Source organism: Triticum aestivum, chromosome 1B (assembly GCF_018294505.1).
Source record: "Triticum aestivum cultivar Chinese Spring chromosome 1B, IWGSC CS RefSeq v2.1, whole genome shotgun sequence".
Classification (NCBI taxonomy): Eukaryota; Viridiplantae; Streptophyta; class Magnoliopsida; order Poales; family Poaceae; genus Triticum; species Triticum aestivum.
Genome location: NC_057795.1, coordinates 643,866,051 through 643,878,723, shown reverse-complemented (window position 1 = coordinate 643,878,723; position 12,673 = coordinate 643,866,051).

Genomic DNA, 12,673 nt, shown 5'->3' with positions numbered 1-12,673 from the left:
AAGGGGAAATTAAAACCCGCATAGAGTCAAACTATGAAAAGCAAGTGTCCCGTAAAGGGGTAGAATCACTTACCTCGTCGGCTTGGCACTGCGAGCGAAATCCGGGATCTTCAGTCGCGGATGCGGGGGCTTCGACGCCCTTAAACAGCACCCTCCAGGCGCCTTCGTACATCGTGTCGAAGAGCCCGCTCAGCGCCTGGTATGGGAGAATCCGGCGGACGAGCATGACTTGGACCACGTTAACCCAGCCTGAGCTTCTTCACCAGCTTCTGGATACAGGCTTGGAGTCCCGTCAGCTCCTCCGAACTACCCCACAGCAAGCCCTTCTCTTTCCAGGAGGTGAGCTGCGTGGGGATACCAGATCTGAACTCGGGGGCCGCCGCCCATGTAGGGTCGCGCGGCTCGATGATATAGAACCACCCCGATTGCCACCCCTTGACGGATTCCACGAAGGCCCCTTCGAACCAAAGGAGGTTGGGCATCTTGCCCAACATGGCGCCTCCGCACTCCGCTTGAGTGCCCTTCACTACCTTCGGCTTGACATTGAAGGTCTTGAGCCACAAGCCGAAGTGGGGCTGGATGCAGAGGAAGGCCTCGCACACGATGATAAACGCCGAGATGTTGAGGATGAAGTTCGGCGCCAGATCATGGAAATCCAGGCCGTAGTAGAACATGAGCCCCCGGACAAAGGGGTGAAGTGGAAAGCCCAGTCCGCGGAGGAAGTGGGGAAGAAAAACGACCCTCTCATGGGGCCTGGGGGTGGGGATGAGCTTCCCCTCGTCGGGCAGCTGGTGCGCAATGTCGCCGGACAGGTAGCCGGCGCTGCGCAGTCTTTCCATAACGGCGCTGCTCCAGGACAGATGTGCTCCTCCGTAACGGAGGAGGTCATCCACTTGCCTCCCGCTCCAGACATGACTGGGGAAGGTTGAGACGAGATGTGCGGGCTTGGGCACTGGAGCTCTAGTGCACGGAGATGGATAAGCAAAGGAGGAAGAAGGCGTAGGTGAAAAGGTGAATCCTTATCCCTTATATGGGCGGGCGAAGTCTACGCGTCCCCCACCGGCCTGGTAAAACTCGCTTATCCCCCAAGCGTCACCATCTATGGAGCGGTTGGGTTACCCACGTCCGTATTGATGAGAATCCCGGATTAAGGGGGAACACGATTTCTGCTTTGACAAGACGTGCCAAGGAAACCGCTTCGCTAAATGCGCTGAGGTGGTAGAGTAAAAAATGATTCAAGTAATGGCTTGGTAGTGGCGTGACGTCATGCCGCAAAAAACGTCAGCAGATTGAACTTGTGTATATATTATTCTCTCTACGGTGGAATGTGGAATTTATTTTGCAGAGCCGGACACTATCCTGGTGTTCACAATCTTCTATCATTCGGAGGAGGAACCCGCCTTGCAACGCCGAAGACTACACACACGCTGGACTTATCGTCATTGAAGCCTGGTTCAGGGGCTACTGAGGGAGTACCGGATTAGGGGGTGTCCGGATAGCCGGACTACCATCATCGGCCGAACTATCATCGGCCGGACTGTCATCATCATCGACCGGACTCCAAGACTATGAAGATACAAGATTGAAGACTTCGTCCCGTGTCCGGATGGGACTTTCCTTGGCGTGGAAGGCAAGCTTGGCGATACGGATACGTAGATCTCCTACTATTGTAACCGACTCTATGTAACCCTAGCCCTCTCCGGTGTCTATATAAACCGGATGGCTCTAGTCCGTAGGACACAACAACAACAACCATTACAATCATACCATAGGCTAGCTTCTAGGGTTTAGCCTCCTTGATCTCGTGGTAGATCCACTCTTGTAAACATCCACAATATCAATATCAATCAAGGAGGACGTAGGGTTTTACCTCCATCAAGAGGGCCCGAACCTGGGTAAAACATCGTGTCCCTTGTCTCCTATTACCATCCGCCTAGACGCACAGTTCGGGAACCCCTACCCGAGATCCGCCGGTTTTGACACCGACAAGGGTGAAGTGACGATGTGTGCTGGAAGTGGTTCCAAGATTGATATGATCATCATCGCACAATCCCTATACTTTTGAGATTAGTGTTGAACCTAAATAAATGTTATTTGGTGTTTGTATTGAGAATAAATAAGATTAGATCATGTTTATTGCGATACGATTATTCTAAGATAGAGAATAAATCGTTATTCTGTTTACATGAATAAAATCTTCTCTGGTCATACACCCAATGTTGATGGTTTATTGAATCTTGATGGTAGTGATACACATATTCATAATATTGATGCCAAAAGATGCAAAATTGATAAGGATAATGCAACATATTTGTGGCACTGCCATTTGGGTCATATCGGTGTAAAGGCATGAAGAAACTTCATAAAGATGGATTTTTGGAATCACTTGATTATGAATCATTTGATGCTTGCGAACCGTTCCTTATGGGCAAGATGACTAAAACTCCGTTCTCCGGAACAATGGAACGAGCTAGTTACTTATTGGAAATAATACATACCGATGTATGCGGTCCAATGAGTGTTGATGCTTGTGGCGGGTATCGTTATTTTCTAACCTTCACAGATGATTTAAGCAGATATGGGTATATCTACTTAATGCAACACAAGTATGAAACATTTTGAAAAGTTCAAAGAATTTTAGAGTGAAGTGGGGAATCATCGTAACAACAAAATAAAGTTTCTATGATCTATTTGTAGAGGAGAATATTTGAGTTATGAGTTTGGACTTCATATAAAACAATGTGGACTAGTTTCACAGCTCACGCCACATGAAACACCACAGCGTAATGGTGTGTCCGAACATCGTAACTGCACTTTATTGGATATGGTGCGATCTATGATGTCTCTTATCGATTTACCACCATAGTTTTGGGATTATGCATTAGAGACAGCTACATTCACGTTAAACAGGGCACCATCAAAATCCGTTGAGATGACGCCTTATGAACTGTGGTTTGGCAAGAAACCAAAGTTGTCGTTTCTTAAAGTTTGGGGCTGCGATGCATATATGAAAAAGCTTCAACCTGATAAGCTCAAACCCAAATCATAGAAGTGCATCTTCATAGGATACCCAAAGGAAACTGTTGGGTACACCTTCTATCACAGATCCGAAGGCAAAATCTTCATTGCTAAGAATGGATACTTTCTAGAGAAGGAGTTTCTCTTGAAAGAAGTGAGTGGGAGGAAAGTAGAGCTTGATGAGGTAACTGTACCTTCTTCCGAATTGGAAAGTAGTTCATCACAGAAATCAGTTCTAGTGATTACTACACCAATTAGTGAGGAAGATAATGATGATGATCATGAAACTTCAGATCAAGTTACTACCAAACCTCGTAGGTCAACTAGAGTACGTTCCGCACCAGAGTGGTACGGTAATCCTATTCTGGAGTTCATGTTACTTGACATGACGAACCTACGAACTATGAGGAAGCGATGATGAGCCCAGATTTCGTAAAATGGCTTGAGGCCATGAAATCTGAGATGGGATCCATGTATGAGAACAAAGTGTGAACTTTGGTTGACTTGCCCGATGATCAGCAAGCCATAGAAAATAAATGGATCTTCAAGAGAAAGACGGACGCTAATAGTAGTGTTACTATCTACAAAGCTAGACTTGTCAAAAAAGGTTTTTGACAAAGTTCAAGGTGTTGACTACGATGAGATTTTCTCACTCTTAGTGATGCTTAAGTCTGTCTGAATCATGTTAGCACATTGCCACATTTTATGAAATCTGGAAAATGGATGTCAAAACTGCATTCCTTAATGGATTTCTTAAAGAAGAAGTTGTATATGATGCAACAAGAAGGTTTTGTCAATCCTAAAGGTGCTAACAAAATGTCCAAGCTCCAGTGATCCATCTATGGACTGGTGCAAGCATCTTGGAGTTGGAATATACGCTTTGATAAGTTGATCAAAGCATATAGTTTTATATGGACTTTTAGTGAAGCCTGTATTTACAAGAAAGTGAGTGGGAGCACTACAGCCTTTCTGATAAGTATATGTGAGTGACATATTGTTGATCAGAAATGATGTAGAATTTTCTGGAAAGTTGTGACGCCCGGATAATTAAGCCACAGTAACCCTCCGCTAATGATGCCACATCACCTCGATTACTGTTGCTAATATCGCGTTAGTTCGAAACCGATTCGAATTCAAATTCAAAATCGAGCAAACAATAAAAGATTTCAAATTAAAACTAAAATGTTCGGAGTGAGCCAAGTAATTCATAAGTAGTGATGGTGGATAAACCAAGTCTTTATAAAAAGTCTAAATGCACTAAACTAAATAAAACAGTAGCAAAGACAATTATTTGAATGCTTTTTAAATTAATAAACAAATATTAAACTAATTTATTAGTCACCAAACTTTTTAAGGCAGTGGGTTATTGAGAGACATTAATTTAGGAGCTATTTTCATATTTATAAAACCAAAGAAACTAAAAGTAAAATAAAATAGAATAAAAGAAAATAGGAAAAAGAAAAGAAAAACAAACAAGAAAACAAAAGGAAGTAAAAGGAACCCCCCTCCCTCGTTGGGCTTTGGCCCAGCCGGCCACCACGCTGCCTGGCCGGCCCAATCGGCCACCCACGCCCCTGGCCTACTAGGCCTCCCACCCGAAACCCTAACCCCGTTGCCCCCCCCACTTCCCCCACATCCCCACTCGCTCCCCCACTGTCTCGCAAGCCCCCCGATCTAGATCGAGATCGGGGCGAAGACCCGAGGCCGCCTGACGCCGTCCCGCTGTCGTCGCCGTCATTCGCCGCCCGGTGGCTTCGCTGGCATCGCCGGCCGAGGCCACCTTGCCGCCGCCCGTCATCGTCCCCCTCCCCACCGTCGCCGGACCTTCCCCCTTGTCGGATCGTCCCCGTCCTCCTCCACGCCGGCTCCGATGAGCCTCGTCGGCCACCCCTACTCGGCAACGGCCGTGAGCGCACCCCCCTCATCTCCCTCTCTCTCCGCCGCTGCGCACGTCCGCCCGAGCTCTGCCTGCGGTCTCCCCGCGCTGGCCGCGCCCGGCCCCGTGACCACTCGCGCGCCGGTGCCTTGCCGCGCCCCGCACCTCTCGCAGCCAGTGCCCCTCCCTGTTCCCCGTCTCTCACATCGCTGCCCACCATCACAGTCCGCTGCCCGCCTTCGCCGCCCGCCATTCCCCCTCACCCGCGGCCCTCCTCGCCGGCGGCCAACCGCCCGGGGCAGCCACCGGCCGTGGCCGTGGCCTCGCCGCCCTGCTGGGCGAGCGCCCGCCTGGGGCCTGCGCCCGACCTCAGGCGCCCACGCCCGTTACCATGCACCCGCCCCGGTCGGCCTCTTGGGCCACTACCGGGTGGGGCCCGATGCCCCTGGGCCACTGACGTAGAGGCCCCACACCCCTAAAACGAAAATTAAAAAGAAATGAAAATGTAATTAATAAAATCATTAATTAGTTAATTAATTAATTAGTAAAATAATTAATTTAATTAATCATGTTTAAATTAATCTAATCAATTAGTTAATTTAATTAAGTAGTAGTTAATTAGCTAAACCCTACTTAAACTAAAAAGTGTATGACATGCGGGACCCACACGTAGTTGACTCAGTCAATTGCACAGTTGACTGCTGACCTCAGCATGTTATCATGCTGACATCATCTTTTACTATTCTGGATAATGTTGAGATAAATAATTAAATTCTAGAGATTAATAAAAACTTTAGAAAATCATATAAAACAATCCGTAACTCGGATGAAAATGTTTTCTACATGAAAGTTTCTCAGAAAAACGAGACGAATCCGGATACGCATCCCGTTCGTCCACCACAAATCCCTAGCATAGCAAACATGCAACATTCCCCCACCGGTTCATCTGTCCGAAAACACGGAACACCGGGGATACTTTCCCGGATGTTTTCCCCCTTCACCGGTATCACCTCATACCGCGTTAGAACACATCTAGCTCTGCTTGTTGTCCTATTATGCACTTGCTTGCTATGTATTTACTGTTTCTTCCCCCCTCTTCTCTCCGGTAGACCCCGTGACGATGCTGATGCCCTATGGTCGACTATGTCACCGACGACCCCTTCTTGTCTGAGCAACCAGGCAAGAGCCCCCCTTGATCACCAGATATCGCCTATTCTTCTCTATACTGCTTGCATTAGAGTAGTGTAGCATGTTACTGCTTTCCGTTAATCCTATTCTGATGCATAGCCTGTCATTGTTGCTACAGTCATTGATACCTTACCCGCAATCCTAAATGCTTAGTATAGGATGCTAGTTTATGATCATTGGCCCTACATTCTTGTCAGTCTGCCTTGCTATAATGTTGGGCCGTGATCACTCGGGAGGTGATCACGGGTATATACTATACATATATACATACTACAGATGGTGACTAAAGTCGAGTCAGCTCATTGAGTACCCGCAAGTGATTCGGATAAGGGGGCTGAAAGGACAGGTGGCTCCATCCTGGTAGAGGTGGGCCTGGGTTCCCGACGGCCCCCGACTGTTACTATGTGGCGGAGCGACAGGGAAGGTTGAGACCACCTAGGCGAGAGGTGGGCCTGGCCCTGGTCGGCGTTCGCGGTTGCTTCATAATAACACGCTTAACGAGATCTTGGTATTTGATCTGTGTCTGGCCACTGGCCTATACGCACTAACCAACTACGTGGGAAAGATATGGGCACTCGACGTCGTGGTATCAGCCGAAGCCTTCTAGACGTCAGCGACTGAGCGGCGCGCGCCAGATTGGAACGTAAGCCTGCTCTTGTATTAAGGGGGCTAGTTCTGCTTTCGGCCGCCCACGCAACGTGTAGGTATGCAATGGGCGATGGGCCCAGACCCCTGCGCCATAGGAGTTAGACCGGCATGCTGACCTCTCTGTTGTGCCTAGGTGGGGCTGCGACGTGTTGATCTTCCGAGGCCGGGCATGACCCAGGAAAGTGTGTCCGGCCAAATGGGATCGAGCGTGTTGGGTTATGTGGTGCACCCCTGCAGGGAAGTTAATCTATTCGAATAGCCGTGTCCCTCGGTAAAAGGACGACCCGGAGTTGTACCTTGACCTTATGACAACTAGAACCGGATACTTAATAAAACACACCCAGATAAGTTCCACAGACAACCCGGTGATCGCTTTTCCATAGGGCGACGAGGGGAGGATCGCCGGGTAGGATTATGCTATGCTATGCTACATGCTGCAAGACGGAGGCTGCCAGAAGCGTATTCGATAGGGCTAGCTATCCCCCTCTTATTCTGGCATTCTGCAGTTCAGTCCACTCATATTGCCTCCTTACACATATACTCATGCATATGTAGTGTAGCTCCTTGCTTGCGAGTACTTTGGATGAGTACTCACGGTTGCTTTGCTCCCTCTTTTCTCTTGTTTTCCTCTTCTTCTCGGATGCCACAACCAGACGTTGGAGTCCAGGAGCTAGACGCCACTGTCGACGACGACTCCTACTACGCTGGAGGTGCCTACTACTACGTGCAGGCTGCTGACGATGACCAGGAGTAGTTTAGGAGGATCCCAGGCAGGAGGCCTGCGCCTCTTTCGATTGGTATCCCAGTTTGTGCTAGCCATCTTATGGCAAACTTGTTTAACTTATGTCTGTACTCAGATATTGTTGCTTCCGCTGGCTCGTCTACGATCGAGCACTTGTATTCAAGCCCTCGAGGCCCCTGGCTTGTATTATGATGCTTGTATGACTTATTTTATTTGTAGAGTTGTGTTGTGATATCTTCCTGTGAGTCCCTGATCTTGATCGTACACGTTTGTTTGTATGATTAGTGTACGATTGAATCGGGGGCGTCACAAGTTGGTATTAGAGCCGACTGCCTGTAGGAATCGCCCTTCCAACTCCTTGGCCGAAGTCGTGTCTAGAATTTACAAAACTTTTACTAACATGGCTGTGCGGCCCATGGGCCCACGTCGCCATTGGGTGGTATTAGGATCTTTTACTCCTTGTCTATATTTTGGGGCTCTGATCTCTCTTCTATTCGGGTTAAATGAATTTTGCTAAATCTAACATTAGGATCTCGTTATCACTTTCACCCGGAGAGCCCCTTATTTCTGATGATCGTCTGCTGCACGTGAAGACCCTGAAGATACTCTCTGCTGTTAACCCGAGAACTTATGTTCATCGCATTTGCAATTCCCCTTCCACCGTCAACCCTTATGGATAACTACTTGCAGTTGCTATTCTTACATTCATCTCCAGTTGGTCTTGTTATTACCAGATACCTCAAAACACTCGTCGTTGTTTCGATAATCCCTTGAGCTTACCGCCTTGCTGTTCTTTGTCACCTGAATACCCCTATGGATAATTCTCGCACTTACCGAGTATCCGCTCATCCCCCAGTTGTTCATGTGTTTCACAATGGTCTTCGAAATACTATTCGATCCTCCAAAAATCCTTAGTAGCTTATTGCTCTGTCATACTTGTCTACTTGCATGATGGATGCTTTCCATATGTCTGGCAATATTCGTTAGTATCCTTAGGCATCATCATTTTGATCCTTTTGATTCAACATGAGTGCGAATGGACGCAATCATCAGTTGATCCTTTTAAATTATCTTTCCGGCTCAGACGTCATTTTAAACATGAGCTGGTTCTCAACCAATCCAAATGCCGTCGATAGTACCCCTAAGGCTATTCAACTTATCCACCCCTAATCAGAACATTGCTTCTGTTCCCTTAATTTGGAAATCATAATTCCTTTGCATTTGAGCTCTGGATTAGTCAGTTGTTTCTATAATCCAATGCCCTTGCATTGTTACTTCCTCTGATTGTGTGCCGATGCTCACACCAGCTCTCTTATGGACCGATAGATCCTTTAATGGATTTTATCCGACATTGTCCTTCATATTCAATAACCTTGTGAGCCTTCCCTTCGATAGATAATGCCTTTGGTAAATTGCATCATCTACTTTCTCAACCTTGCTCTACTTTCGAGCTTGTGATATTTACTCTTGAAACTTCTGGTATATGTTTCTAAGAAGCCCCTATGGGTTGAAGCTAAACCTTCCTTACAAACCGTATGAACCGGAAGGTTTTGACAAGTCAACCCTTCTAGTGTTTAGCAGATAATTTTCTACCATACAACCTCTTTGAGAACGAGAAGTGAATGGAAGGTTATGCATTATGGAAGTGGGAGTCGACCTTGAACTTTGTGTTCATGCCCATGGACACGATGTAGATCTTATCACTAAAGCTGCTCTTAAATAAATTATTCCCTTGGTATAAGTACATCTTATATCTAGGATCTGGCCTTTTGCAATCGTGGTTCCGACCATGATCTCCTTTAAATACCATTTCTCGTGCATGTTTAAGCACTTTTCTTCTTTAGAGCAATACCCCAGTCCAAGCTCTACTTTGGACTGTCGTCGAGTATTACCCCCTGGTATCTCGAGATTATCTTGGAACTGCATAACTCCTTATGAGTTCTTCATCAAGTACTACATCCTCGTTGATTCCAATTTTTCACGGGCTCTGAGTTATTAAACACTCCAAGACACCGATAACTGTACCGAGTCCGCACTACGGTTCAACAACTCTTCAGTAATCTTCTTTAAGTATGAGTTTGTACCCAATCATGTCATTCCTAGCCAGCTCTGCTATATCTATTCATGTTGATTTTAACTGTGGTACCTGGTCCGTCTTCCCGTAGCAAAATTTGGGACGATAGCTAAGCTTACATCGATTTTCCTCGTCATACCCTTTCACCTTAAACAACAAGCTTGAGTTCGAGTTTGTGTCGTAACTGTGGTACCAATAACCTCTTGCTTCATCATTCCTTTGACTTGATGTCGTAGCTGATTGATTACATCTTCATGAAATCTCTCGACAAATGTGTCGTGATCATCATCAACCATATGAGCTCTTCTAGGATATCAATTGAATTCATGATGAGAAATACCATCCTTGCCCTCAATGAATTTTATTATCATCGACCACTTTATTGCCTTCCCACCAACACATCTTGTTCGTGTTGGGTGTTGTACCTTGAGTTCCCTGCCATCCAGCAATTGTTCTTCTTTACTCGGAACATTACCATCTCTTATGTCATCAATGTTGTGAGAATTACACCACCTCTTAAGAATTTGTGATACAGTGATGCTTCCCACCATCACCATTCTTTCTTGGTCGTCGTGTTGATTCCAACCGGTGTACCAACAAGTGAACGGTGTTGTTTGAATTCTGCCCTTCTAGCAATCCTATTGCTTTGAAGTTAATGGTCGGCCGTTCATTCTTGGACTATTGATTATTGAATCACCATTCTGACATTGGTCGTGCAACCCAACCCATATTTCGGGCGCACCTTTCAACCAATGTTTAATTGTGTATGTTTTCCTCGAGCATACCTCATTATATCATTTGATCTGAAAAATGTTATCTCGTTCACCTAATTGTGGAAATCCATCTCTTGGAAATCCCAATGAATTGTCGCTGAGTTCATCTTGCCACCTCCTCACCCTCTCCTTGGTTTAATGATGAACTCATGATTCAGAACTTGCTTCCATAGTTTATTTCCCGAGAATCTTGCAACTCCATCAAGTCAAATTGAGTTGCACCCTTCCTTCTCAGGCATCATGAGTCTGAGGTATCCTGACACCAATCAGATCCAAATCTCGGGTCAGATATGATGGTTTGAACTTATTTCCAAGAGATATAACATTGGCCTTTATATGACCCGGTAAGGTGATGTCATGCCTAGCACACCTGGCCGAAGGACCTATTGTTATAGTTCAATTTTGGCAAGGTTAACCATTCTTCCATTAGGAAATTATAAGACTTATTCTATGAGTTGTTCCTGATGGATCATTTGTGTATCCAAAGTCTGACCCTTGCTTGAAGACCATGTCAATGCTATCTCAAAGCATGTCTGTGGCACTCTGATTTTCAGTAAGAACATTTGAAGCACAAATGCTAAATTTTCCTTATCAATTACCCTAACACCGTTGTATGGGTAATGTCATGAAATTTCTCTCACCTTATCTAAAGAGTTTTCTACATTATATCCTGTCATGGATATCATGCTCTGCTTGTCCTTGGGAAGGATATACCCTTGAAATATGTGATTAAACACAGTTTCCTTTCCATTGTTATGTTTAATATGAAGATCACCTTTTCCTTTCCAATGTTTGATTTAACCTTTCTTGTGATCTATAGGATCTAAGCAGTAATATTCTCCTGCTTTTGTAAACACCTCGGTGTACAATTCTGCCAGAAAGACCCTGTTACTTTTGTTGATGACATTCCGGTAACCACCGATGGACAAGAACTTTGCCTACTGGTCCGCCTCATTTCTACGAGCAGGAAAATGGTTCTCTTTGTCCCTCGCCCTTGGTACCGATGTTGTTGCCGACATAACTGATAGGCTATCCTCTAACATGCCTTGCTTACATGATCGTGCAAGACTTCATCGTCCTTCCTACTTTTAACCCACATGATGGGCCCATAACCCACAGTTCCACAGGATCGAAACATAACTTTCCTGTACACCCCCTGTTTCCAAAGTTATTCCTCGCGCGTGACCTCGTAAGTAATTCACGAGCCACCTCCCGAGAGATCGTCAATTCTGGTATCAGACACATTACTTATTCCCGTTGATCTCAACCCCTTTCACGCCCTGTTGCACGCATCAAACTATTGCCTGCCCACTCAAAACTTCCCATGATACCTCCTTATTTTGCTCTCGATATATTCTTACGTTTCAACTCGAGAGTTACTTCTGCCACCTTTCTCGATATTATCGACTAGATAGTCGACCTTGCAGAGGTCTGTTCTTCCGGAATTCACCCTTACTCTGTCGTAAGTACGATGGAGATCCTGAAGAAAGGACGCCGACTTGATCATGGTGATTTGAAGCAGAGAAATGAAGACATCAACGAAAGGGATCAACCTCTTCGAAAGGGCAGCCAAGACCGAGAAGACTCGTTAGGCTTTTCGCTACCAGCACCTTCCCCCCTTACTACCCTCTTAAATCTCGGGACGAGATTTCTTGTAGTGGAGGAGAATTGTGACGCCCGGATAATTAAGCCACAGTAACCCTCCGCTAATGATGCCACGTCACCTCGATTACTGTTGCTAATCTCGCGTTAGTTCGAAACCGATTTGAATTCAAATTCAAAATCGAGCAAACAATAAAAGATTTCAAATTAAAACTAAAATGTTCGGAGTGAGCCACATAATTCATAAGTAATGATGGTGGATAAACCAAGTCTTTATAAAAAGTCTAAATGCACTAAACTAAATAAAACAGTAGCAAAGACAATTATTTGAATGCTTTTTAAATTAATAAACAAATATTAAACTAGTTTATTAGTCACCAAACTTTTTAAGGCAGTGGGTTATTCGGAGACATTAATTTAGGAGCTATTTTCATATTTATAAAACTAAAGAAACTAAAAGTAAAATAAAATAGAATAAAAGAAAATAGGAAAAAGAAAAGAAAAACAAACAAGAAAACAAAAGGAAGTAAAAGGAACCCCCCTCCCTCGTTGGGCTTCGGCCCAGCCGGCCACCAGGCTGCCTGGCCGGCCCAACCGGCCACCCACGCCCCTGGCCTACTAGGCCTCCCACCCGAAACCCTAACCCCGTTGCCCCCCAACTTCCCCCACATCCCCACTCGCTCCCCCCACTCTCTCGCAAGCCCCCCGATCTGGATCGAGATCGGGGCGAAGACCCGAGGCCGCCCGACGCC